At 42.4% G+C, this 15,898-nt stretch overlaps 1 long non-coding RNA gene across 1 annotated transcript in view; it reads left to right on the plus strand.

Moving 5' to 3' along the window:
* The first annotated feature begins 1,991 nt into the window (after positions 1 to 1,991).
* LOC114486968 (uncharacterized) overlaps positions 1,992 to 15,898 on the plus strand; it is a 30,742-nt gene continuing 16,835 nt past the window's right edge. The window contains exons 1-6 of the long non-coding RNA XR_008618377.1: positions 1,992 to 3,039; positions 4,052 to 4,124; positions 4,544 to 4,724; positions 10,600 to 10,892; positions 11,636 to 11,749; positions 14,305 to 14,517. This is a non-coding gene — a long non-coding RNA (uncharacterized lncRNA). The remainder of the gene's footprint in view (positions 3,040 to 4,051; positions 4,125 to 4,543; positions 4,725 to 10,599; positions 10,893 to 11,635; positions 11,750 to 14,304; positions 14,518 to 15,898) is intronic.

The following is a 15,898-nucleotide window of genomic DNA, read 5'->3' on the forward strand; positions in this document are numbered from 1 at the left end:
TTCTTTAAAAATATATTTTTCTACATATCCTTTTAAACTAGCATTTTGTGAGTGTAAAGTAATACTTTTCCATCATTATAAAAACAGAAAATATAGTAATATATAAAATGCAACCCCCCCCACCCTAGTGGAAATTATTTTCCTATTTACAAACACACACTCATACATATTTTTACACATAGAGTCATACATAGTTTTACCCAAAAAGGGTATTTCATCATACATACTTTAAACTGCTTTTTTTTTTAATAAAAATTTTTCCAAGGATAGCATTGTTAATAAATATAAAGCTACATTATAATTTTAATGACTGCATAGTATGTCTTTTCATCAATTTCCAGAATTTATTTACTAACTTCTTATTGACTATTATATAGATTGCATTCATTTTTCATGATCATTTTATTTTTTTTACTAAAAAAAAACGAACCAAAACAAAAAAAACATGTAATAGTAATGTTTCTTCCTAAAATGCTTTGAGATCTGGGGTTGAAAACACAAAATACACATAGAGACTATTACTGCTAACTCTAGTTTATTGTAAGATTTCAATTTCTGCCAACTTTACATAGATGGCTTTAACAAAGCGTAAAGATGATAATGTATTTGGCCTTGGTGCAAAACTCAGTGAATTGAAATAAGGATGATGATAACACCAGAGCTGATGGCTTCATTTTATTAAACATTAATCCAGTCAGTATCTACTGGGTTACCTACAAAGTGTGTGACACTGGCCTGTGCACTCCAGAAATGAAGCAGACACAGATGTGACTTCAAATATCTTCCTACTTAGCAGGGGGAGCAGACAGAGAGGTATACAGGTGACCCTGAGGACTCACCATCTTAAGTCCACAAGGTTGCATATGGGATGAGGAAGGAAATTCAATGTAAATTTTGGAAAGAAGCATGTTTTCTAATCTTATAATTGATAAACTGTCCTTCTTAAGAGTACTGCTTTTCTTCTTGGTTGTTCTTTCCAACTAAGAGAAGAAAATAATTCTAATTTCCCTAACAACAGGATACATTTAACAACCCTCAATATCTTTCTAAGGAAGAGCCTCCTAGGCAAATATTTTCTTTGAAGTCCCTGGAGCTTTGGCCAGCCATCTGTTATTTGTGGATCTGGTTTCTCTCCTGCCTTCTACCACTCCATCGCAGCCAGCCTGGCCACAACAGGGAGTCAACGCCCATCACACAAGGACCCCTCTATCTTCTGACCCCATCAAGGCGGCTGGTGGTGCTAAACTGCTGGTGCCGTTTGTTCCATGGCTTGGGGACCCCTCCTTGGCTGTGACTTGGTGCCAGAGAATCTTTACTTCTGGAGAATATGGCGGTGATGTGCTTGCATCATTTCTCCTCCAGAAAGCAAGGCATTCATTGCGTAAGTAATGTACCACGCAGAAGTGTTTTTCTCTGCAAAGTTGGGAACCTCTTTGGAGGGAACAATATTTTTATCTAAACACACTGTTTGAATTTAGGTTAGTGTGATATGGAAATTGTACAAAAGCCATGCCAGCCTACTTTCTGCACTTCTGTCAGTAAATTTAGAAAGCACAGATTAGTGCAGCTATATTGAGTTTTATTACATTTAACGTTTTTAGCAATGCTATGTGTTTTCAGTATCAGGATTCTAGGAAACAAATATGCTGTCTGATAATGTAAATGACAGGTATATTTACCACGCACTTACTTACCTTTGGATACACTTGGCCAAACCTCTGGGATGCAAAATAATGAGGCTGGGGACCAAGAGGTGTATATATTTTCAATCAAGATGATAAAGGTCTGGGCCAAGGAGGAGATTAGATTTTACACTGGAAGATTTGTTAACAGGCTAAATATAGGAAGTGGAAGATAAGGCTAGAGTCATTTTAACAACAACAGCAACAACAATAATAATAGCAACAACAGTGATAATCACAACAACTATAGTTTTTGTTTTTGTTTTTTTTTTGCTGTACGCGGGCCTCTCACTGTTGTGGCCTCTCCCGTTGCGGAGCACAGGCTCCGGACGCGCAGGCTCAGCGGCCATGGCTCACGGGCCCAGCCGCTCCGCGGCATGTGGGATCTTCCCGGACCGGGGCATGAACCCCGGTCCCCTGCATCGGCAGGCGGACTCTCAACCACTGCGCCACCAGGGAAGCCCAACTATAGTTTATTGAAAGCTTCCTGTTGCTCGGCATCAGGCTAAGCATGGCATATACTTACACTCTTTCTCCTCCACAACAACATTATACAGGCAAATACTATTAGTATCATTATTATTTCCGTAGATGGAGGCACAGAGTGATTAAGTGACTAGCTTGTCACCTTAAAGGTAGAAAGTGACAGAGCTGGGATTTTTACCAGATCTTGGGCCCTTAATCACTGCCATGTACTACTGATGAGCATTCATCTTTCACTGTTCTTTTCTGTACCGTGCAAGCTACTATTACTTTTATAATAAGATAATAACAAACACTTAAGGGGGGAGAAAATTGTTCAAGACTTCTTATTTGAAGGGAACCACTACTGCAAGGAGCTCAGACCCAGGCCTCCCAATGGGGTTCATTATACCCACTACAGTCACTGCCACATTTCCATGTCTAGATCTTTCTAAATGCAAGATGAGATAGTACTTCTAAGGAATTGCTTTGGGACCTTTGCACAAAGTTTCCTATTGACAAATGCACCGCACATGGGGAGGGCACCCTTCACAACATAGGTCCTGGGTTGTCCTGGGTGGTGTGCTTGCAGTAGTTTCTCTCTGGCTGTCTCTCTCTCAGAATCATTAATCATGACTTTACTATCCATACCTTCTACATAAATAAGCCCTACCCTTCCTCCTAGGCCCACTCCTCAAGCTCCCTTTCCTCCTTAGCTCACCTCCCCTCATTCTAGGGGAGTCCCTACCGGCTTTGGCATTATCCACCTGTGCTCCAGCCTCCTGGAGAACAGTGTCACCTTCGGTCCACAGATGACCCAGACAGTGATCCAGGCAGCCAGGGAGCTGGAAGCAGAAGAAAAGACGCACTGCCACTCTCTTACCTGCTCTTTCAGGTCAGTAGAAGCTGCCTTCTCGGGAGCACAGCAAGATACCCGACCAGTCATGAGGGAGTGTGCGGTTTCTTTACAGCTTTAATGAAACTTCAGAGTGATGAATAGCTTTGACATGTCTTACTGATGCCATGTCCACACTCATCTATATTCACATTGTCTCTTACAAGCTGTGAATCTCACAGAGCATTTGGGATAGGCACTGCATGGCGCAGTAATTAAACTCATCTCAGGCCTCCTCATTAAGGCCAGTGAGGTCTGTTATACCTTGTGTTTTCATTGACTGCAGAGGAGTCTTTGAAAATTCATTGTAATTTGCCCTCTGTGAAGCTGGGCAGTGATCAACACTAAGTATAAAAAAAGGAACAAACTGCTGATACACACACACAGCATGGAGGAACCTCAAAAACTTTATCCTAATTGAAAGAAGCCATAGAAAACGACTACATATTCTATGATTCCACTTATATGAAATGCTAGAAAGGGCAAAGCTATAGCAACAAAAGGACCAGAGGTTTCCTTTGGCCAGGGTTTGGAGGAGGAGGTTGACTTCAAAGGACACAAGGAAAGTTTCTGGGATGACAGAAATGTTTTATATCTGATTGTGGTGGTGATTATAAGACTGTGTACAATTTCAACGTTCATCAACTATACACTTAAAATGGGTGAATTTTATTATGTGTAAATTATACCTCAATAAAACTGGAGGAGAACAAAGTAGCTTTAAAGACAGCGTGAGAGGAATAAGCATCATGGAAATCAGGAGGAGAGGGTCGGGCTCAGATGACTTTAAAGGAGGAATGGGTTGAACACCCAGACCTCTGCTTACAGGCTCTCATTTTGTGCTTTTCCTAGTTTAGCTCAGTGGGTCTCACACTGCAGGGTTTATAAGATTCACTATACTGGGTTGTATATACAAAACCATGTTTATATGGATTATTTTACAGATAATTTAAGGTATTTTTTGAGAGTAAGTTTGACTACACACGATTTTTGTCTTTCCTGTTCACTTTAGGTCCTAGCTGCCTAGAAGATGCAATTCCACTGAGTAATAGTGCCAGGTTGGGGCAGCTGGGTTGGATCTTAAGGTAAGGATCTAAGGCTGGGCAGCCTTTGAATGGGAAAGCTGCCCAAGGCTCACACCCAACGCGAGCTGTGTTATGCTCATCATAACTGGCTACCAAACCACTTCTGGTGTTCACACTTTTGCTTCAAACACACAACTCCAGCCATTGACAGCTTCAAAGAGGGAGGCATTTGCAGAGCTGGCCTCACAATTACTTTTGTTGGTATTAACTTCTGGCATCACCTTGATGGGGCCTGTCCCGTTCCCCCAGTACATAAGGTAGAGGTGAGCCACAGGCAGCAATGCCATCACCGAGGCCTCACTTCTATCTCGGCAGGATTCTTAGTTAACCTCTCTGTCAGCTAGGTCATTTGAAAATGGGGTGTTAACCATTCACCCCCTCCCAAATTGCCAGCCAACATGCACTAATACTCTCTGCAGACTCCGGGCCTTTGTACATGCTGTCCCTCTGCCTGGCTAACTCCTCAGCGCCCTTCAAGATTCAACTTAGTAACCCCTCCTCAAGAAGGCAATCCTCACTGATGCTTGCCACCCTCCTCAGCGGCTGGAGTGAAGAGCCACTCCTGGGGCTCCTTCCACTTCTTGGGTTTCTACCCACCTGGTGAGTACACTCATCTGCTTCCTTCTTGGTCCTCCCACGTGGCTCTGCATACCATAAAGGCAGAGATGATGTCTACTTTTCTTCTATGCCTTATTCTGACGTAAGAATTTGGAAAATTTGTGTTAAGTAGGAGAGGAATGGAATGACATCCCTCTAGGGCTTCAAATGAGACAGCAGATGTAAAGCATATAACCTAACACCTGACACAGAGTAGACACTCAGTATTAGTCTTTCTTTTCACTCCCCCAACCCCTCCAAATCCCTCTTCTTGGAGGCTTTTGTCTGACTCTGTCCCCTAGTGGGAGAGGTGATTCAGTGGAATCCACCGAGGGTGATCCTTCCCTGTAAGGAATGATAGGATTTGGTTGGGAAATGTATATTTCTGGAATAGTTTCAACTTGAACTAGTTTTAAGAGGATATAGGTTCATCTATGAGGACATTTTATAGAGTGATAAATTATGACCTCACTTCCTGGGAACATGTATAGTAAATTAGCTTGTACATTAATTAGGTGATAATTGCATTTTGGTGTGGTTTGAAACTCAATAAACACATTATTGAAAACTGATAATTATAAATTGTAACAATAATAGTAGATGTTGAGATTCACCTCTAATATTATGGAGCCTACTCAGCACAAAGCAAAGAAAAATTTTAAAGTGCAAATTCAGTTCTAGAAGTTAAACTTTACCATTAAAATTATTTAAATATAAACGCCTGGTGCAGATTTGATCAGGCAGTAAAGACTATTTTGGCCACTAGAGGGAGCTCATACTTTAAAAAAGTGGAGCAACCACATTGTGCCACCAACAGCCAATGTGGGTTTTTTTTTTGTTTTTTTTTTAATAAACTTATTTATTTACTTTTGGCTGTGTTGGGTCTTCGTTGGTGCGCGCGGGTTTTCTCTAGTTGCGGCGAGCGGGGGCTAATCTTTGTTGCCGTGCCTGGGCTTCTCATTGCGGTGGCTTCTCTCGTTAACGGAGCACGGGCTCCAGGTCCCCAAGGCTCTGTAGTTGCAGCACGTGGGCTTAGATGCTCCGCGGCATGTGGGATCTTCCCGGACCAGGGCTGGAACTCGTGTTTCCTGCATTGGCAGGTGGATTCTTAACCACTGCGCCACCAGGGAGGCCTCTAACGTGGGTTTTAAAACTCGTTATGATGCTGCACTGATTTTTTTTTTTCTTTGTTCTTTGAGGCTTCTTTCATTGCTAACGTTCCAAAAGGATGGATAAGTGACAAGAATTGTAAATCCATGTAAATATATTAGAAATGTCCAAAAGTGTAATCTCTGATGACACATAAAGTTATGGATCTAATTTACCTTCTCTTTTTTTTCCAGAACATAAACTATTTTTTAAAGGTACTTTCTTTTAAATACCACATGTATTCAAAAGGAAAGTTTTAGAATTATTTATTTTGTTTTCATTTTTTCATGGATGGGAGAATTGGTGTCATAATTTTACCATTTCACATATGATACATGTATGAAATATGTAGTGTTTCAGGGTCATCTCAACCTCTGGAATGTCCCCTAAAACTACTTCTTTTACCCGTGCTCAGTGCCACAGGCAAGTGCAAGAGCTCGTTGTTCTCCTCTGGATGGTCATGGTAGTTTTTTCTTGGCCTCCCCACCGTCACAGGCCACTCCTGTCTAGTGTCTCCTAAATGCAATTTACTTTATACATGGCTCTCAGACTAATTTTCATGAAACAAATTTTTTTTATCATATCATCTTTCTGCTCAGAAACCTTTAGTAGCTCTCTATTTCTACAAAACAAAGCCACAAATTCCCACTCGGCATTCAAGATCCTATTCAATCCCACCTCCTCTTCAGAGCCCCCAGTCCCAGGCTGGAATAATTCTCTCCCTCTCTTTCCTAAGTTCTCATGGCACTTTTTCTCTGTACTGACCTTTATTTTATGGTTCCTTGAGAGCACGTCTGGTATCACATACAAGAGCAACTTCTTTAAAGGCATGAGTCCTTGTTCTGACCAGACCGCAAGCTTTGCCTTAGCAAGTATATGCAGCTGAAGGTCTGCCTAAGAGAACCAGATTGGGGAGACATTCTGAGGCAGCATGAATAGAACCTGGTGTTCTACTGCTATGTAAAAAGCCATCTCAAACTTAGTGGCTTAAAGTGACAATTTATTATTATCTCTCAAGCTTCTGGGGGTTGACTAGACCTAGCTGGATGGTTCTTGCTTGGAGTCTCAAGTGCGTTTGCAGTCAGATGGTGGCTCGGCTGGAGTCATCTGAATGCTCAACCAGGCTGGACATCCAAGATGGCGTCCTCACTTACGTGTCTGGCCATCCAGGTTGGGACAGCTGAAATCTCTAGGGGCTCGTCAAGCATTTTGTTCTCTTCATGCGGTTCTTCCATGTGACTACATGGGACTTCCTCAAAGCATGGTGGTCTCAGGTTAGACTTCCTACATGGTGGCTGACTTTCCCCAGAATGGGCATTTCAAAAGACCCTGGTAGAAGCAGCAAGGCTTCTTGGGAAATCACACCCAGAGTTGCAGCCCAGATTCAGTGTGGGAGGGGGCTGCACAGGAGCACAATACTGGGAGGAGTGGTTCAGGGGCCATCTCTGGAGACCAGCTACCTCACCTGCTAACATTTTCAATGTGGAAAACGCCTGAAGCTAGACCAATCAGAAGAACTGGAAAAGATCAGGGTGAGGGTAACACCCTGTTTGTGAGGGTAACAAAAACTTAATTGCAAGACAAAAGGGATGGTCAGTCAATATGGTTTAGTACATCCACAAATCCTTTTACCCTCTTCTCATCAAGAAGTGGGAGCTATGCTCCCTCCCTCTGAAACTGGGCAGGCTTTTCTGACTGTGATGCTATGTAACTTCCAAAGCAAGTTCAAAAAAGGCAGTGATGAAATTTCCAACTTGCTTGATGGAATACTTGCTCTTGTAAACTTCAGCTTCTATATAAGCAGCCTGCCTTCCTGAGGCTGCCATGTTGTGAGGAAGTCCAAACTAGTTCATGTGGGATATGGAACATGCTGTCATTCATTTACTGTCATCATTTAGATGTCATATAAAGTGGGGGGTGGGAATTCCTGATGTACTTGCTCTGGAGAGATGTTTAAATTCTCAGATGCTTAACAGAGGGCCATAGGAATTGGATGGGGGCACTGGAGGACATGTTTTTGTAACCCTGATGACCCTTTTAAAACGAGATTGGAGGCTGATTTAAGACTTGGGTTGGGCAAGTATAATGTTGTAAGCAGGTAGGATACAGAATACCCATCAAATAACTTTGGACCTTCTGCTTTTTCACTCCTATTTTAGGCTAAGCGTTCAGTGTGCTGTTCTTTCCTTTAGTTCAGCTTTTGAAACTCTTTTCTTTCTTTTTTTTTTTTTTTTTAAACCACTAGCACATCCCAGTGTAGCTGTACCACTTTCCTATCACATTATGTACATCACAGTGCTACATGGTTTTTTTGTTGTTGTTGTTGCTTTTAATTTTTATTTATTTATTTATTTTTGGCTGTGTTGGGTCTTCGTTGCTGCATGCGGGCTTTCTCTAGTTGTGGCTCGTGGGCTCTAGGCAGGCGGGCTTCAGAAGTTGTGGCTTGCGGGCTTAGTTGCTCTGCAGCATGTGGGATCTTCCTGGACCAGGGATCGAACCCATGTCCCCTGCATCGGCAGATGGATTCTTATACGCTGCACCACCAGGGAAGCCGTCTTTTATTTCTTTAAAGGTCATTTCACCTAAAAGTTAAAGACTTACCATGGGTCCTGTAAGTGTCAAAAGCCTGGAAGGAAATGGTTTTGGCATGTTTGGGTGAAGCTAAGTTTGGAGGGACACCAGTGCCAGGGGTCCCGAACTGATTCCTTTTATCCTTTTGCCCTGCTACCTGTGTTTCTGTAGCACAGTCAAACATTCCTGGGGAGAATAAAGTCCACTGACCTCATCCCAAGAAAATCAGTAACAAACAAACATCCAGTTATCTTTGAGAAGGAAAGAAGACGACATTGAGAGATAGAGAAAAATAGCTCGAACCACTGGTCACTCTTTCAGGCTACCAGTGGGAACTTGATGCCTCCGATAAACAAAGGCGCTGGCAGGAAGGAAGCTAAAGGTAGAGGAGGTGGCTGGCAGGCCCCACCGAAGCAGGGACAGCTGGAAGAGAAGCCTGGGCTGGGTATCTCCAGGTCTCTTCTTCAACAACCTTTGAGTCCCTCCTTCTGAAACAAGGCTCCTGGTGATGCCCTCTGGCCTGGGGGACGTAGGTGAATCTGAAGCTCCCCAGAGGGCAATAAATGCAGGTTTTTGTGCTTGTAACTGGGAAGAAGTGGGCAGCACTGGAAGCAATCAAGGTTGAGGGTACAAGGAACCTTCTTGCCAAACCCATTCCCAGGCTTTCTAACTCTCTAGGAACAGAAGGGAGAGAATGCCTTGGCCAGTTTCCTGTAATTCAGTCAGTGGAGCCGGGGCCTCAGTGAGTGCTCACTCTGAGAAAACAAATGCACAAGAGAAAAGGACAAGAAGGAGGAAAAGCCAGCTAGGCAACTCCAAAGGGATCAGCGGGTAAGCTCAGGGGCAAACTGCTTTGGTGCAGGAAGGAAGTAAATCACAAACAGGATCCGAGCGAGGTCACTTGTTTTGCAGGAGAGGGTGGGGGGAGGGGGAGGGGCCGTGGCGTGAATGTGCAGAATTCGGTCAGAGCTTCCAGATCCTGGGCCGCCCTGCCTACAGCACACTGCAGAGCAGCCACCCCTGCTCCCTGAGCACTCAGCTGTACAACCCTCGCCAAATCTGTCAAGGTCATTAAAAAATTAATATCTTTCTAATCGCAAGATTGACACCAAGAGTTACTTTCCTGGGGAGCTGCCGGGGTGAACGGGAGGTAGTGAGAGTTCCTAGGAGAACTTTTGTGATCCGCTAAGAATATATATATATATATTTTTTTATGACACAACTGCAGGTTAATTTTATTGCCAGAGTCTAATTATCAACTCAATTTTCAAAGGTAACAGCTAATATTTTATCTTTAAGTATAAACAAGGTTAATACATGATTAATAGACTAATCCGCAATGAAAGCAAAAAATAATACCTCAATGACAATTCATATTGAAGCTGATATTTATGCAGATATTTGAGTTAGAATATGATTAAAATCCACATAAAACCATTTATCTAAGGAAATATTACTTCACACACTCAGAATATTTTTACAAATTCTTAGATGTATTCAGTGAGTTTCCTTTTTATGAAAATGCCATTCCCTGAACAGATTGTACTGATTTTCTGGAGTCATTTCTTTTTTTTTTTTGCGGTACGCGGGCCTCTCACTGTTGTGGCCTCTCCCGCTGTGGAGCACAGGCTCCGGACGTGCAGGCTCAGCGGCCATGGCTCACGGCCCTAGGCGCTCCGCGGCATGTGGGATCTTCCCGGACCGGAGCACGAACCCGTGTGCCCTGCATCGACAGGCAGACTCTCAACCACTGTGCCGCCAGGGAAGCCCTGGAGTCATTTCTTCAGTGCACTTTTACTTTATGACCTTTCATGGTCAACTTAATGCATGGTGTTACTTTGGCTGAACAGTAGATAATAAGAACTTTTTCATGGACCGTTTTGCTCAACATTTGTTTCTAGAGACAACTTTAGGACCTTTAGGGTGTGTAAGAATATCAGCCTGACCTTATCACATGGTCTTCCGTACCAAAAGATAAATAAGTTTAGGTATTAGAGAGAAAGAAGAAAAGATAGCATAGATCAAGAATCCAAAAAGGTCAGTAGCTCACAGTGTTTCAAGAAGTAAAGACTCCTTCACTCTTGGGTGGTATTTCCCACTGTTTTACAAAAGGTGGTAACTTTCTTTTGACTTAACTCATTTTGTTCATGTTTTCCAGAACTCCAAATAAGCAGAATTCATTAACAAGTGGGAATGGGGAGATCAAATGCTCAGATTTAAAAAAAAAAAAAAAGCCTCTCCTAAGGACTTTTTAAGTGGATTCAGCTGCTCTCACCTGATAACTACTATCTGCTCTGGCACTTTCTACTCTGGGCTATGACAAGTCACACCAGCCATATGAGCTCACATGTCACCTGTGTGACCCTGGAAAGGAAGGTGGGGACACCTTTATAAAACAATGGGCCCAGGATGGGAAAGCAAAGGGAATGGGCAGCTGGCCAAGCTAAACAGGTAATTTTATATCCCAGGGAATTTACAGGCTGCTTCTGGGTCTAAATGAGATGCAATGAGGTGATTTCTCTGCAGGCTTCTTGAACGTGCTGCAGAGAGGGCTCAGGCTTGGGCCCACCTGTCTTAACATTTTCCTTTACATTGTTTTTTCCACCTGGTACTCTAACTTGAATTTTTTTCTGGAAACAATCACCTGGCAAGGATTAGTCCTAGATATCACTCAGGGATCACTAGGCACAACTGGATTCTTACACTGTTAGAAAGGTGTCTTCTATTTATTAATTATTATTATTATTTTATTTTATCGTCTTTTTTGGCCTCACCACGTGGCATGCAGGACCTTATTTCCCTGACCAGGGATCGAACCCATGCCCCCTGCAGTGGAAACGAGGACCCCTAACCACTGGACCGCCAGGGAAGCCCCAGAAATGGGTCTTTTAAATGGAGTGTCCTGAAATGATTCTTGGGGAATCCAGTGAACTATTTGTGGTAGAAGCCTTTGTTGCAAAGACGATGGTCCAGGCAGTGCTTTTTCAAAGTGGTAGAAGTTACAACTGAAATTTAAGACAATTGAAGATCTATCTAGTTATAAAATGGAAATACGTACCTACCTCTCTCTACATATGATATATTCATATCTGTTTAAGAAAGCTGCATAAGAGAGATGCGGTTTTAATGGGACAAATGTGACTGCATTTCCCTCTCCAATGTAATAATAAAATATTCCTCTTTCTCCCCTGCAGCTCTTCTATTTTTGACTGTGTGCTTGCAGCAGAAAGTAGTCTAAAGAAGTTGTAACTATTGCCCAGTGATTGGCTTACAAGCAGCTGAGAAGTGGAGTTCACTGTTGTGATTATGTAAGTATAACAGCTGCAACAACAAAAATGCCTATATTTGACATCATTGGAATCTCATAAAATGTGCATTTCAGTTACCCCAATTCAACCATTAGTGATAAGAGCTGGTCATTGTACCTTCCAGTTCTCTCAATGGCAGATTACTTAGACTGAGCTTCCAACAGGAGACTGACTGTCCACCTGGTGCTCAGCCAACAGTGATATGTTCTAATGTTGGAGGAAAAGGGCGCTTCATGTGACATACTTAGAACTTGTATGGTGGAAAGAAATGTTGAGATCTATTTTGACTCTTCATGGTTTCTTTTATACATGCATAAGATGTGTTTCCACCTCGGTACATGATGATGTTCCAGGCCTGTTCTGAGTACTAGTAATAGGAATTTAGTTCCCACAGGGCCTGTTTGGATGTACTTCCAGAAATTCTACTGGTTTGAAGACTTAATGAGTCTTCTGGGAGAGACAACTGTTGACTTATATCAGAAGCCAAAGGCTCATCTCTCCATTCCCTGAGCTTGGGGAGTAGGTAGCATCATTGTATGCTTAAAGCATAGGAGTACTGCTGTGATTATTCAGGTCAAAAGATGTTCTACTGACCATTTTTTGACTTAGTATTCCAGTTTCTAATCTATCCCAAAGATGCAATGGCAAGTATGGGAAGATGTATGCACAAAGATTATTCACTGGATCACTATTTGTTTTTTGGAAACAACTCAAATGTTGATCAGAAGGGGACAGTCAGCTATGGTTACATCCATATGATGGAATATTATACAGCTATAAAAAGAAATGAAGAATATTATCTCTAAATAACCCTATGAGAAGATCTCTAGGATATATTGTCAATTAATTAAATGTTAAGACATGATCACTAAAACAAAACAATATGAAAATTTGCACTTATGTATTGGGGTTGATGGCACATCTCCTCAGGGAGGAAATATTTCAAGTGACTTTAAAACATGGGAATTAACTCTAGATCCCAAGTGGGATATATATATCCTTAGATCAGAAGGAACTGCAGAGAAAACAAAAACAAAAAAACTTCAAATTTTTCAATAATTATATTGTTGCTATTGTTATTCTGAGACTGTTGGATACGTTTTGTGGGGTAAAACAAATGAGTAATTATGTAGGTGTTGCTGGGAGCCAGGATTTGGGGTGTGAAAGGAGATACAGATGTAAGATAGGCAAGACCAGCTCAAAGCCCTATGGTCCTGAACTAGAATTTGCATTGGAAACATTAGTATCAACTTGTAATATTTTGTCTACATCTATCTGTTTATCTACCTATCATCTATCATCTGTCCATCTCTAATCTCCTAGCTTTGTTCCCTGAAGAGGCCTAGAAACAATGAACAACCCATTAGGAACATGCATCCCTAACACAGAGATTAGGAACCCTGAAGGAGGAGGGCTCCTTAGAGAAATACCTGGCTCCAGGTCTGCTCAAGATGAATCTTTAACATCTGGTCATATGTGAAAAGAAGGACACTATTGATGACCTCTATGACTGTGTCAAAAGGAGTCAGGAACTAACTTGCAGGGGCTCTCGTTTGAATATCAATAAAAATAGTAACTGAAATAAGTGGAAGCACATTAGCTCTGTTTAAATCTATGAGTTTATCAAAAAAAGGAGTCCCCTAGGAATGGCTGTCAGGGTGGCAGTAACAAATCCCAAGGGCAGGTAAAGGGTTGCGTAACTGGTTAGGGGCAGACGTGTGACCACATCAGTGGCAGCCACAAAGCAGCAGAGCGGGGATGGGGACGGGCACAGCGGCAGCAGCATTCGGGATGCTTCCAGAGGATGCACGCCACGCTGGAGCCAGGTCAGCGCACAGGAGGCGGAGCAGGGCGCTGCCGGGTTGGGGTCCAGCGGGGACTGATGGAGACCGGCGACCACAGGATGTTCTTCTTCATGTGGTCTTGCTCCTGACGCTGTGACCCGGGAAATCAGAGTTAGGAGCATTGACATCAAGGAAATGGCAGTCAGTTACCCTGAGAATCTCATATTATTGTAGAAAAATCTAAGCATAGGGCTTTATTATTAAAATCAATCAATTTTGGGACTTCCCTGGCAGTCCAGTGGTTAGGACTCTGCACTCCCACTGCAGGGGGTGCGGGTTCATCCCTGGTGGGGGAACTAAGATCCCGCATGTGGCCTGGGGCAGCCCAAACAAAATAAAACAAAACAATCCATTTTAGAAGCCAAAATATTTTCCCGCTTTTTTATTTCAAGTAGTACGTTTGTCTGAAAACTAAGATCTGCAGCCATCTTGCTGGCATTCATATGTGAGAAAGGGTTTTTGCTCTCAGCTGAAACCCTCCGCAGCCCACCCACCACTAATTCCTCTTCACTCTGGCACGCAGAACTAAGTAAGTGACTCAGCTCGGTTTGGCTTTAAATCATAGATACTATGGGGTGTTCGTGAGGGTGGCTGAGCAGGGACTGGGGCTAAGCTTGCTTGGCTCACGAGCCTGATGTTTTGCCTGACTGAGGTGCTGTGATTGAATTTACATGTTTTTATGACTGCAGGCTTATTTCCTGTTTTTTTCAGATTTAAAGAAACTATTTGAAATAATAAACTTCCTTTTTCTCTTGTGATTGAATCTATGGTGGTAATAAAAAAAATAAAGAACAGCTGTGCAGAGGGGTAACCATGACTCCAAAACTTCTAGCCAACTTTGGATAACAGCAAAGACCTGAAATGCAAAAAATGGAAATCTCCTTTGGAGCAAACATTCTGGTCAGCTTCATCCCAAACCTTGAGGTATCTGCAATATTGCTTTGGTTTGGGAGAGAGCAGTGATTCACAGGGTTTTAAGCCTGGAGACCTGGGAGCCGGGAGGAGCAATTTGGTAGAATTTCCTCTTGCTACCTGGTCTCATTTATTGGTAAATCTGAACCCCACCATCAATCCATCTTTTCCTCTGTCCAGGTATATATGCCTTCCTGACTTCCTAATGAAAGTAAACTCCTCAACAGCAGACCTCACCTTAGACAAAAGCAGAAGAGTTGAACACTGACTTAAGGAAAATGTATAGATTCCTTCTCTTCTACAGGGAGAGAGAAAGTGCAGAAAAACAAACATTTTTATTATTTAATATAAATACTCAATTCGACCTGTGTTTAGTGCTGTGCCTCATTATTATGCTGGTACCTGAGTCTCAAAAACAAGGTTCTGGAATGCCATTCTGGCCTGCATGTTTGATTCTGTGAAAGGTGTTTGGTGCTTTTTCAAGCCAGGGGGTGACATGGTCAAGTGCACATGTTAGAAAAACCCAACCGGCAGCATTAAGGACTGCAGATTAAAGAGGAGGAGACCCTAAAAGTGAGACCACTGCCTGCAAGGGAGTTATTTAAAGAATGACCAGAAATCTCATTTGCTAGAAAATATTAGTTATGAAGATGCCAATATTGGGATAACTACAAGACATGGGCTAAATTCCCATGATTTTCAGACTTAACAGGACTATGGTATCTAATGTACAGCTAGAATACGAAGGGTCATCAGACAGCTATGGGTTGATTTGCTCCAGAAATTGCAAAGAAGAAAGCAAGAAAGCACTGAGTGAACAGAACTTTAAAAGGAGAAGGGAAACAGAATATTCCAGTTAAGACCTATGTTGTGGAAACTGCCTGTATCAGTCAGGGTTCAGCCAGAGAAGCAGAACCAGTAGGATGTGTATGTGTACAGAAAGAGAATTGCCTTATACAATTGTGGGAGCTGTCTAAGCAAGCCCCAAGTCCACAGGATAAGCAGTTAGGAAGGGAAGGTAACTAGCCAGCTCAAGCTCAAGTTCATGGATTTCCAGCTGGCTATTCTGAGAGAAAATTATATCAAACTGTTGCCTCCGCTTTTGATGGGAAGAAACATGAATGATAGCAAACTAGTGGCAATTTCTTATTATTTTCACCTGTTTTTTAAAATAAAATGAATGCAAAATACCAAGTCAGGCAACATATTAAAGATTTCAAAAGACTAAGGCCATGTAAATGACGAGATAGAAGGTATGAAATTGCTGAAAGGAAAGAGAGGAGAGAACAAAGAGAAAGGAGGAAAGAGGAGAGGAAGCTGGGGCTGGCGTCTGCTGGAGTAGACACCCAGTTAGACCTAGCGATACTGCCACCCTCAAGTGGTTTGGACCTTT

Source organism: Physeter macrocephalus, chromosome 10 (assembly GCF_002837175.3).
Source record: "Physeter macrocephalus isolate SW-GA chromosome 10, ASM283717v5, whole genome shotgun sequence".
Taxonomy (NCBI): Eukaryota; Metazoa; Chordata; class Mammalia; order Artiodactyla; family Physeteridae; genus Physeter; species Physeter macrocephalus.